A 13,362-nucleotide genomic window follows, 5' to 3' on the forward strand; every position below is an offset into this window, starting at 1 on the left:
TATATCACATTGGCGGCTCATAGTCATCCTGTGATCTACCAATACCCCAAGGTCCTTCTCCTCCTCTGTTGCTTCCAACTGATGTGTCCCTAATGTATATCTAAAGTTCTTATTATTAATCCCTAAGTGCATGACTTTGCATTTTTCACTATTAAATTTCATCCTATTACTATTACTCCAGTTTACAAGGTCATCCAGATCTTCCTGTATGATATCCCGGTCCTTCTCCGTGTTAGCAATACCCCCCAGCTTCGTGTCATCCGCAAACTTTATTAGCACATTCCCGCTTTTTGTGCCAAGGTCAGTAATAAAAAGGTTAAATAAGATTGGTCCCAAAACCGATCCTTGAGGAACTCCACTAGTAACCTCCTTCCAGCCTGACAGTTCACCCTTCAGTACAACCCATTGTAGTCTCCCCTTTAACCAGTTCCTTATCCACTTTTCAATTTTCATATTAATCCCCATCTTTTCCAGTCTGACTAATAATTCCACATGTGGAACCGTGTCAAATGCCTTACTGAAATCGAGGTAAATTAGGTCTACCGCATTTCCTTTGTCTAAATAATCTGTCACCTTCTCAAAGAAGGAGATCAGGTTGGTTTGGCATGATCTACCTTTAGTAAAACCATGTTGTAATTTGTCCCAATTACTATTGACCTCAATGTCCTTAACTACTTTCTCCTTCAAAATTTTTTCCAAGTCCTTACATACTACAGATGTCAAACTAACAGGCCTATAGTTACTCAGATCACTCTTTCTCCCTTTCTTAAAGATAGGAACTGCGTTAGCAATTCTCCAATCGTACGGTACAACCCCTGAGTTTACCAATTCATTAAAAATTCTTGCTAACGGGCTTGCAATTTCATGCGCCAGTTCCTTTAATATTCTCGGATGAAGATTGTCTGGGCCCTCCGATTTTGTCCCATTAAGCTGTTCAAGTATGGCTTCTACCTCAGATGTGGTAATATCCACCTCCATATCCTCATTCCCGTTTGTCATCCTTCCGTTACCCCTAAGCTCCTCATTAGCCTTATTAAAGACTGAAGCAAAGTACTTATTTAGATATTGGGCCATGCCTAGGTTATCCTTAACCTCCTTTCCATCCTCAGTGTTTAGTGGTCCCACTTCTTTCTTTGTTTTCTTCTTATTTATATGGCTATAGAACCTTTTACTATTGGTTTTAATTCCCTTTGCAAGGTTCTTCTCACTTTATCCCTACATGTTCTGACCTCACTAAGGTAGCTTTCCTTGCTAATCCCACCCTTCTTCCACTCCTTGTAGGCTTTCTGCTTTTTCTTAATCACCTCTCTGAGATGCTTGCTCATCCAGCTTGGTCTACAACTCCTGCCTATGGTTTCTCTCTCTTAGAAGGGAGTTAGCACTTTCAAAGCTGAAGCAAAGTATTGCAGTCATAAAGGCAGCAACTCCTCAACCTTTAAGGCTCAATCCTGTGCATTTTACATAGCCAAAACTCTCACTGAATTCAAGACATGCATGAGGAAAATGTGATCTGCATTTTACAAGCAGGAGCAACATTAAAAACTTGTCCACCATGCCATTCAGTTGTCCCCGATTGTAATAGAAATGCTTCATTTTATATACAATATTGCCTGTCCTATAATTACTTTGTAGTAAATTAGTCATCAAAATTGTCAGATCATGAAGCTGAGGTTATAGATAATATTAGCACTCCCACATTGTTTAAGTATCTAATAATCTTGGTTTGTTCTTTTCCTTATTTCTTCTACAGTGTTTCCCATTTGGGCCAGCCGGTTGCAGGTTACGTTATCCAGATCAGGCACTTGTTAACCTTTTATGCTTATACTCCAGCCTATTGCTTTTTCACAGAAAAGCTAAAGTGTGAGACTTTCAGATATTAGAAAATTCATTTTTGTTGTGTCAGGCAATGCACCCCTTAAATATATAAAGCAATAAAATTGTTAATCAAAGAGAAAACTTGACTCATTTATCTGGTTTGGAACAAGATGTTCTGCATGACCCAATCAATCCAAGACCACCTTTATATGTAAAAATGAAACAAAATCTGAAATTATAACCTCTATCTTTGCTTAAATTGCATCAGGCCAGGTCTGTCTTCCTAGCAAAATATCAAACTGTCCCCTCCTTACACCAATCTCTTCTTACAACACTACTTTATTACTTCAGAAACCTGTGCACCTTCTTTAATATTAATGTGGGCTGTTGTCTGAATGGACCTCAGAATAAAAATTAACTGTGGTCTCCCAAGACAGATACAGGGGTCCAAACTAATCCACCAAATACAGAACTGCATGGAAACACAGCCCATATTTTTTTCTAACTAATCTTTCACTCTTGTCAGGTTGCCAGTGTAAAATTACTGTAGCTCTGGAAAAAAAGAGCATAGACTCTTGGAACCACTTTCAATCAAGAACGCCAAAATTCGACTTCTCACATCTCTGGGCAACAGAAATTACAGGAACTTTCATTCTCAAACTCTCTAAAATCTGCCACTATTCACCCTCCTATATTTTATATATATTTAAGTAGTAAGTACACCTTGACCTGTACTTGAAAATAGGAGTATGGACTATGGAGTCCAGTTTAATAGGCATCCTGCTAGAAGCACCACTAAGCAATTGAGCAGCTGAATTCCTCACTAGCTGCAGTTTTTGAGTAAACTTTAATTTTCTCTCTCGGTCTTATTGTAACTACCTTTAATCTTAACTGCCACTCTTATGCTGCTGATACTTAACTGAACTTATATTTCAGCTGCTTCTTTACCAACTCCTTCCTATTGACTTTCTTGTCTCAAAGCGAGTTTGCAGCTCTCTCTCAACATCCCCCAGTTAACTGTTTGAAAATGGAAGACAATCACTTGGACAAGAGCATCCTCAGGAGCAATTCCATCTTCTCCATCCAGATCTCCCATTTGACTCTCCTGTCTGTACCCACCCTGTTTTCCTTGACTCTGTTTTCCAGTATCACCTGTCTGACATATGTAAATATATGACATATTAGCTCTGCGCCAACATTGCCTGCATACAGTATGACCCTGCTTGGACTACCCCTCCTCTGAAGTTACGTGTTTATCTCCTCGAATATTTCAACTCCTTGTCTTTTCTCACATTCCAAGGAAAATCAAGGAAGCCAAGCATGATAAATATATATATTTAATATTGTTTCTAGACAGGAATAGTATATCTTTTTATATGAAATTATGTCTATTATGTCTGACTGTATTTTTATAGATAACATAAATCTTACTTTCCGAGGTTTAAATAAGATATATATGAAGTGCCAAGTACCAGTGGACATGTCTACTCTTCCTGCAAAACACAGAACTGCACAGTAGAAGGTACCAGTGTTCTGTTCTTACACAGAGCATCAGGAAAACTGCTGGTGGGCCACATATCCATGACAAGGATCAGAATACTATAGGAAGCTTGCTCTCACTTTTCTAGATAGGAAGCAGGATTATGAGCAAGACACCTCCCATTCACACATCTTGCTTCCTTCTTCTGAAAGGATATAGTTTTGTGTCTATACATATGCACATGCATACACTGCAAGGGACCAAGCCCTGCTTTGAACCGAGTTCAGTTTAGAATAAGTGAATTTTATGTGAGTAACAAGATTAACTTTGTTTAGCAAGTATTTTTTTACGAAAAGGTGTAATACTGCCAACCCAGGAGGTATCCTTGAAAGGTCAGTGTTTGGTATAAACATCCTAGTGAAAACAAACTCCATTTATTCCATAGCAAAGCCAACAAAATTATAAATATGTATAAGCTCAAATGGAACCACTAATATACAGCTGCTGTTCTTTTCCTTTAATTCAAAAGCTGGCTTTAGCCATTTTCTCCCACAATGTTTTGCAGGGGGAAACACTATCCTTCCTTAACAATGATATTAGAGATAGGAGACAGATGTAATTTCACACTTCTCAGTTATATACATGCCCTTATTTATCCTTCCTGTGGTTCCCTCTCATCTTGCACGTTGCATGCTTTGGCTGTTTACAATACTTCGGCTCCGATCTTTCCTTTTCTGCACTTGTTATGCCAATTAAATATTGACAGTCACCCGTGTTGGGCAATACTGAGCGTATTTAATCTGCTCTTTAAAACATATTGTCACAGTGTATATAAGTGAAATCATGTTATTCTCATGTAGCCTCCTAGTTTTCACTGTAATTGTATTATCAAAGGACTAATTTTCTTAATCCTACATATAGAGTCTAACCTTCTAAAACATCTAAGGGCAAGCCTGAATCCTTAAAGAGTAACACCAGCCCCATGGCACAGATCTAAAAGAGCTGACATCACTTAAGTCTGATCTTACACACAACAAAATATTTAGGACTCTCTAATATTCATCAAGCTGAAATTGGTGGTACAAACTAATATGCTTTAGAGCATGAAGTGCCAAATTAAAAATGGATCAATGGATCAATACAGTGCATTGACTTTGGTCAAGTACAAATGTTATGCCAATGTATTGTGGCTGAGAGGTAACATATATTTCTTAGAAGATAGGATATATACCTACTTTGTGTTCCTTCTAAATATAATATAAAGCAAATCATACAAGCATAAGCCAGAGCTAATTGTCAATGGTAACAGTTCATAAAAGAATGTAGCTTTTTCAATGTATTTTAACAACCGAATGGAGGGCTGTTCCACCTAGTGGTGCATTTTGCTGAAATCGTTGACATTCAAAATATCATCAATGCTTTAAGCAAGAAAGATAATCTTCAAGAAAACCGAAACACATTAAGGGAGCGAACTATCAAACAGCTGATAGATTTTAATATGAGCAAATTTAAGAGCGGAGATGGATTACTTAAAAACTACAATACGAAAACTATAACCTGCAGGGAAGAATACTGGAATATCCTGGCAATGAACGGAAGGTTTCAAGTTAGCACTAATATGAAAATGGACACAATTTGTTCAGTTAAAGCACAGAAGGTCAAAAGGATTCCAGGCTACATCAGAAGATGTAAATAAACATAAGCAAAACAAGAAAAATTATACCATTGTAGGAGGCCATGGCAAAGCCCACCTGGAATACCATGCCCGGTTTCAGACATATTACTTCTGCAACTATGTAGAAATTCTGGAAAAAAGTCCAAAGATGATGAAAACTCGAACAGTAGTGATGGCCTTATCTTTGATAGGCTTCTATAAATTGAAGATAAGACTATTGAGGGAGGGAGATCTTATTGCTGTTTATGGAAACGGTCTTTACAACCAGAGGAGCATGCCACTGCAGATTCCCACGATATGAGGAAAGTAGAAATGTTAAAAAAAATTTAATTTTGTATAGATGAAAAGGTTTAGCCCTTTTTCTTGTGAAGATAAACTTTAAAATGCAAATCAATGTAAAGGAATCATTAGGCCTTTGGGGAATGGAGCATTAAAGGCTATTTTCACACTTCGTATGTAAAAAGAGCCTGTTAAGTTGTAGGTATCACCTCCCTTCAAAAACAAACCTAATCTTGCTAAACCTTCCCAAAACCCTTAGGCTGGTCCCTTTGTAAATGCATACATTTTGGAGGGGTAGGAAAATAAATACTTTTGCCAGTCTATCCAAAATTGCTATAGCTGGATGGGTCTGCTTAAACTCAGCAACCAAAAGAAAAAGACACGTGGACATGTGTAGAAAACAAACATAAGCATGCACTAAAGCAGTCTTGCACATTCTTTAAGAAAATGTAACAACCCATACACTGAATCTTCTCTCTCACTTTTACCAAGATGGTAAGACTACTATAGAATATATTATGGTCAGGTATGTAAAATAAGTCCCAAGTGAGCAGACAGGGCAAATTTTTCAGGCTGCGTTAAATACAGAGAACATTTTCCATCGTAGAGGTTATTCAAGTGTTCTGAATTTTTAACCCCCAAATGTCATTGCAGAAAGCCCCTTAATCCAGTTTGAAAAAAAGAAATAAAAGGATTACTAGAAAACCAGTGTCTTATTGGGGTATAAAGAGCATTACATACTATGATGATTATTTACATGTAGGGGATTAAATTTTAAAATGACCGAAAATTCCTGTTTGTCCCCAAATTGGTTCTTCCATGTATTCTTTAATTAATAAATGTAAATTATTTTAAGGATGCTGAAATTATTTGATCAGCAGTTATAGAGATAAAACGTATCTTTATCAGAAAACATATGTGACTTTGTAAGTTTCACTTTGTAAAGTAAGTAACATTGAGCTAATAACATTTTACTTAAAACATTATTTGTACCTAGGAAAATGCAAGTGAACTATAACACTACACATAGCTCACTTTTAAGTACTTCTTGCTTAGCACTTCTGCGGAAACAGATGGCAGCTATTTGATACGCATCTCTATTTTAAAGAAAACTCTCAGTTTGAAACTGGCTATGTAAAAGGAGTAAGTTTTATTTTGCTATTAAACTTTGCAACTAAGGACACTAAGTTTTAGTTATCTGTATTAATTAGGGTGATAGAACTCTGTATTATCAATGAAGCTATTATTGATTACTCCCTCTGGATCTGATTGTGAACCTTTTACTCACTCAAGACTCATTGAAGTTGTGAATCAAACCCATCAGGTGAAATCTTGACCCCATTTGAAGGCAATGGGAGTTTTAAGATTGATTTCAAAGCAGCCAGGATTTCACCTCTTGTCTTTAGCATGGTTCTTGGGACCCAAATATCTTATTTTTACTGCATTTATTTATGTATTTCCACTATGCCAAACAGAACTCTGGAGTTATCGTACCATTCAATAGCGTGTCTTTGAGATCATAGCTACACTCTCCAGTTTTGAAACTGTTTGCTTGACTGGCTTTAACATTAGAGTTTTAACACTATGTTAATATATTGCATTTTTTATGTTCTTTGGCCTTAGCCATATTATAGTTTACAAAATCTTAGCACAACTGTCATCAATACAAATTCCCTGAAGAGCACAGACTAACAACATTTTACTCATCCAGAAATCTAACATCGCAACTACCATATTATTCCCAGACTATTAAAAATGTCTCTCTAATCCACTGGACCAGTTATAAAATGAAAAGATACATGGGGTGACACAACAGGAGCCAAAATGTAGATAGTTCTCTGGCATAAATCAGTGTTCAGTGCAGCAGTTCACTGTTTGCTATGCCTATAGTTGTTCTCTGGAAATACAACAACCTGAAGAAACCTCTTTGCAGAAGGAGAAAAGATAAATAAAATAGATTTGGGGCTTGCCTCCTCTTCATATATACTACTCTTGTCAAAATAATTACAGGCTGCCTCTTTTTTCTCGCAGACTACTCCGTCTTCTTCCTTTCCTGGCCAAACAGCCAGCAATTTTTTTTGCCCAATTTCCACTTGTGCTTAAATTATTTCAAATCAAGGTAAGGAGAAAGAAAGAATTGTTATGCGTAGACTATCATATTAATTCTTTAATAGTACAGATATTAAATGCTTTGGGGCTATTCATAAACACTTATTCTCTATATGTTTTTTTCAGAAAAATAGAATGCACATTGACAGAATATGAATATATTTTCACAATCAGCCATATTTGCCACGTGTGTTGAGACATCTCAGTTACACAAACAAGAACTCTGGAGACTACTATAGTAGATATACATTGGAGATTTTTTTTTAAAGGTATAACATCAAATTTATTTATTTCAACATTTAAAAAAGGAATAGACTTGTACATGTCAAGTATTAGTGCAGTAGAGTAATAAATTATTCTTCATTTGTAGGTTAACTTTATAAAGAGCAATACCTATAATGGCTATTATAATGAGATTTTTCTACTTAAATTTCTTATCGGTGATTTGTTATTTGATAATATGTATTTCTATTTAAGCTTTGTTTGACAAATATGGATATGGGACATTATGAAAAGAACAACTGGGAGTGAAATCTTGGCCCCCTTGAAGTCAATGGCAAAACTCACATTGACTGCATTGAGGTCAAGTATCAGGGGGTAGCCGTATTAGTCTGTATCCACAAAAACAACACAGAGTCCGGGGGCACTTTAAAGACTAACAGTCTTTATTTAATAAATAATATATTATTATTCTCTTCATATGTCCGTATATAATGCCTGCATCTGTAATTTTCACTCCATGCATTTAAAGAAGTGGGTTTTTTACCCATGAAAGCTTATGCCCAAATAAAGCTGGTAGTCTTTAAGGCGCCACCAGACTCTTCATTGAGGTCAGAATTTCATCCTAGACCTCCAGGCTTGGTGTGCAAGTATAATGCATCTTGGAAAAGTATATTAGTCTGATTTGGACAAAATGTGTGGCTATAACTTCAGTAAAAAGCTATATAGAGAATATGCTGATTTTGATGGTAAAGAAAAGCATGTTAAAGGAAAAATGCTGGCTGTTAATTTCTACTTTTTTATTTGATTTAGTAAAATAAATTGCTCATGTTTTGTTGTGACAGTGATCAATATGATTTTTTTGGAGAGAGAGGCTAACCACTCTATGTTCAATACAAAACCACCACCAAATTTCTTGTGCAAACACACATAACAGTTAAAAATCACCTATGCAAAATGTAGTTTGACATTTATAACGAGTTTTTAAAAGGGACACTGTCAAAGTTTTTAGATTCAAAATTTTGACCAATTTTAAATTGACGTCTGATGAGTACAGTCCTCTGAATTCATTTTTTAAGCTTATTATTTGATCAAACAATAAATGTATTTAAAGGAAGCAATATTTCTTCAAGTCGTCTAAAACAAGTATTGTGCTCCTTCTCTACTAGAGCAACACTTAAATTGCTTCCCCAAAGTAACACCAATCGAGTGCATGTCTACAGACGGGAAGACGTTTTGGCATGACAATAAGACACTAAAATAACACAAAAATTGCTGATGATTCAAGATATAGGAAAAATATAGATACGGATGTTTAGACGTCTAAGAAGATTAAGTGCAATTAAACACAATTTAGGGTAAAATTAATATTAAGGATTATTTTAAAATATTACTTGGCAGTGTCCCTTTAATGATTAAAAAAAAAAAGAAGGTCTAAGGAGGGCATATGGGGGAAAGCAGACAGTGGTGAATTCTGGAAGATGGAATCTCTTCTCTCTGCTGGTCCTAGAAGAGAAAAGAGAAACCAATAAGAATAAACACACTGCCTTGTATCCATACCAGTCTTGTCCCACAACTCAGCATCACGCCATTCACAACCTGACACTACTTCTTCATGGCACTCTTTTGTATGAATTATATTATATTAAGAAATATATCACTTTTATCAGTATAACATTCTGGAAATTCCTATTAGGAGAATTTTTTTCACCATATCTAAACTGCAAATTTTTACTATCACTTTTAAGCCTCCTGTTAATATCTACCAACTTGCTGAAAATTATTATTTGGGAGTACAGTAGTACAGGCAGAAATTGCGAACCAGTTCCTGGGCATCCATATGGATATAAAAATCAGAAGATAATGCCACCATTTAATATTTAGGCAAAAATATACTCCTTCCAAAGTAAATGTTTTCCATCTTGTGCATTTCTCTTAAGATTAGTCTATATTCTTTCACATCTGCAGCAAACATTCTAAAAAAGTGTAAAATACCAGTTACATTGAATGAAAAGATCACTTTATGTAAATTCTATTTTTCATCTTTAATATGAGGCTTTCAACCATTTATTTGCTCACTAGCTATCCATAGAATCTTATAGAGTACATTCTCTAATTCTGTAACTGCTATTAATGATAAAATGAGTTTTTACATACATTAAAGGATGTGGTGACAAGTACTACTTTGGTATATCTTTCACAGTGTCACACACAAGTTGGCCTAATACAAAAACATTCCAAATAAGTTCATTTCCTAAATCAAGAGACCAACAGGAACAAGAATTCTCTAAAGTAAAACAAGCATGGACTGCTTCTAAAAAAAAAAAAAAAAATTGAGGTTTTTCTGAATTCATACAGGATGATTGTTTTGCATGAGACATCTCTAATTTATTCTTCTGTAGAAAGCCAACTATCCACGGATTCCCTATATAATTGAGGCAACTCTTTGAATGCTCTTTTATAACAGCCGGCAAATACTGCTACTTTTGGCATTTGGACTAGCAAATGCCGGGAAATTATTTCAATTGCCCATTTAATCATAACGGATTCTGTCTAGAAGGTATTGTTGAAACAGAAAAACAAATTGAAAATTCTAATATTTTGCCATCTCTTCTTTGGCACCCTGATACTCTCAAACTACTTTCCTTCTATTGTGAATTATGATATTGGTAAGAACAGTTTATATGGCTTTTCATCAAGGAATGGGATTTAAACCATTTTTTAAAGCATAAAAAAGTCCAGCTTAAACCTTTTCCCCTACTTGCCTAGTCAGGTCAAAATCTAGACAACTTACTCCAAATAAAGCAAAATTAATATAAGTACTTAAACTACTAAGTCATGAAACAAAACATCAGTACTTCAGAAAAACAAAAATGAGATTGCGCTTCTGTGCACTGAACGAGTCAATGAGAGTTAACAGTTGAAGAAAAACCTTTTTGCTTAGACCATGTCTACATGGGCAAGTTCAGCCAGCTATATTTAACATAGTTTTATTAGTGTAACGCCCCTATGTGGATGTTCTTATTCCAGGTTTCAGAGTAGCAGCTGTGTTAGTCTGTATCTGCAAAAAGAACAGGAGTACTTGTGGCACCTTATAATATACGAGTGGCTTTTTTCAGTTTAACATAAATTAAAACAAAATAAAAGACACTCTTATGCCAGAATAAGAATGTCTATACAGGGCGATTATACTCTGTTTAAACTCTCAGTTTAGGTTACACCATGTTTTTGTTCCCTATAGAGACAAAACCCCAATAACTGAGCTGTGAGAAAGCCCAGCAGGGAAATAATGTGGTCTTATGGTTCTAAAGCTTGTATAAATTTACTATAGTATACACAGTGAATGTTTCTTCGTAATGAATGCAGTAACTGATAAAGTACAACAAAGATAAAGTTGCCTAGCATCAGTTTCTGAGGATCATAGAAATACTACAAACCCAGGAGATCACATGGTCCATTACATCCTGTCCCTTTCAATCCCTGATATCTCAATGCCCCTAAGATCAATACACTCAAAACTATGTGATTTGCTGAATTCATTATCATAGAAGCAATTATTTTTGGCAGATCTGGAAAAGGATAACAGCAAAAAGCACCACACATTCAAAAAGCTAGTCATATAAAAAGGCAATGTTTTCGACATCCATCTCAGAAACGATGGAATCAGTTCTCTCCACTATTTTCTAGAACAATGAAAGAAGAGAGATTTGGGTGGATATTTACTTCATGTTGTCACAGTAGTGCTGGTGGATTGTTTTCTTTTAGAATTAGTGAAGAGCAAATAGCATTGCTTCCATGTAGGATATTTTTCATGACGTACATAAAGTCCAGTGTTACTAATATTTATCTCGGAACAGACTCTTTAAATAAAAAAAGTGTCTCTGGTAAGAGACTGACTAAAATCCCCTCTTCCATATCCAACAGGAGCAAAGAATTGTCATACCATGGTACCAAGAGTACTTATGCATTAAGTCTGCAAACCAGTAGGCGAGCACATTAAATTATACGTTATTACACAGTCGAGGTGAGAGACTTGACAAGGCTTTTTGTTCATTGCTGTGATAAAATGAACAAACTTTCCACAAAAAATATTTAGTTCTTTTTTGTACAATGTTCTTGAACAAACGATGCTAAAATACAATGCATCCATCTACAATATCTTTTGTTTCTTTTTATCATATCGCATACAAAAGAACAAACGTGCCACAATATTATATTGTATTTGTATAAAGAAGAACACTATTTAACAAAGTGAAAATATTAGATTGTGGGCTATTAACACAGAAACAATTCTGGACCCAGAACAATGGTAGCAAAAGGAGGCTCTTGGTCAAATAAAAGCTTTTAATAATACAAATCAATTTCCAAGTATCCCTCCCTGGAGCAACTAAGATTCAAAACATGTTTACAGTGTTTGCTTCTGGGCATTAAGGATTTTCTTAGGTTTCAATAAACCCATTAACAGGTCCATTTGCAGAATAAATATTTTGCAATTCTATCTCCCTCATTCAATCTGTCTGAACGACTTGTGACACTGGTCTACACTTAAAATTTACATCTACATAGCTGCGTCGGTTAGGGCTATGAAAAATCCACACTGGGTAGCTATGCCAATCTAATTGCCAATGTAGACATAGCTAGTTAAAACAGAAAAAATGCATCTGTTGACCTGGCTACCGCCATTTGGGAAGATACTGTTCCTACACCTTCTGTCACTGCTGTGTCTACTAACTGGGTTATGCTAGCACAGCTACAGTAATGTGCCTATGCCAATACAGTCCCTGTAGCATATACCTACCCAAAGACTGTATGGAGAGATTAATCAGGAGCTCAACTGCCAAATGTAGATGCTTACATAGGTGCCCAGCTCCTATACTTTAGCTCTCAGTCAGGAAACTCTTATTTGATTTCATTGCGAGTCTGGCAATGTTTGTAGTTTTGCTTAAAGCTCCACCTGCTGGAGTCAGAGGATTGCACGCAAATCTCAGCTTTCAGTGAGGAAAAAAAAACAAGTGGCCCCCACGGTTGCAGAGCAAGGCTAGAAAAGAGGACCAGGGAGCCCTTGAGGGGCAGAACCCAGAAGGCAAAGAGACAGACTTGCATTATTTTGGAAAGAAACTTTCATGATTTCCAGGCAGAATCTCAGGATTTCCCAGGCCTGGCTAAGGATTTTTGCACACCTGGGCATGGCACTAACCCTGGGAGGCAGCCAGAGCCCTGTTGGCTGGTACCTAGGCAGGGGCTGGAAGGGTGGACGCCTATTTCGATACCCAAACATGGGGGCTGGGCATCTCATGGGGGTGCTCAACGTCACAACTGGGGTCACGTGGTCTGAAAGCCCCCCCACCCCTCAAGAGGGGCTGAATGGGCACAGGGGTGTGGGGGAAGGAGTCCTAATCCCGCGGCGCGCGCGCTGCTCCCCCCCCCCCGAACGTTCGCGGAGGAGCCGTTCGCATCGAATTCCAGCCGTTAACCGCCGCCCCCCCCAGCCGCTAACGGGGAGGGCAGCCAGGGGCTCCCCCATCCAGCCCCCGCCCCCGCCCGGGAGGCGGCTCTGCGCGGCGGAAACGACCCCCTCCCCCGTACCTGGCGGCTCTGCGCGGGGAGCAGCTGCCGCTGCTGCAGCCGGCGGGCGGGGGTCGCCATCTCCGCACACGCAGCAGGCAGGAGCGCAGCGGGGAGACGCCACCGGCCGCCGCCATGTCCGCTCCTCAGCGCCCAGGGAGCCCAGGCCCCGCCTCCCTTCCGCACCCCGAGGCGCCGCAGAGCGGGCAGCCGCGCCGGG

At 37.6% G+C, this 13,362-nt stretch overlaps 1 protein-coding gene and 1 long non-coding RNA gene across 4 annotated transcripts in view; both read right to left on the reverse strand.

Annotated features, from left to right (window-relative positions):
- Window positions 1-2,791, reverse strand: part of MTHFD2L (methylenetetrahydrofolate dehydrogenase (NADP+ dependent) 2 like) — a 56,083-nt gene extending 53,292 nt beyond the window's left edge. For all 3 annotated transcript variants that reach the window (XR_007773291.1, XM_050945063.1, XM_050945064.1), the window contains exon 1: window positions 2,736-2,791. The gene's annotated coding sequence lies outside the window, so the exon portion shown is untranslated. The remainder of the gene's footprint in view (window positions 1-2,735) is intronic.
- A 5,209-nt stretch (window positions 2,792-8,000) lies between these two features.
- On the reverse strand, window positions 8,001-13,257 carry LOC127047141 (uncharacterized). Its single transcript, XR_007773313.1, has 2 exons — window positions 13,164-13,257; window positions 8,001-9,083 (listed from the first exon to the last, which is right to left on the reverse strand). It is a non-coding gene; the product is annotated as an uncharacterized LOC127047141 (long non-coding RNA).
- Between the last annotated feature and the right edge of the window lie 105 nt (window positions 13,258-13,362).

This window comes from Gopherus flavomarginatus, chromosome 3, assembly GCF_025201925.1.
Source record: "Gopherus flavomarginatus isolate rGopFla2 chromosome 3, rGopFla2.mat.asm, whole genome shotgun sequence".
NCBI lineage: Eukaryota > Metazoa > Chordata > Testudines > Testudinidae > Gopherus > Gopherus flavomarginatus.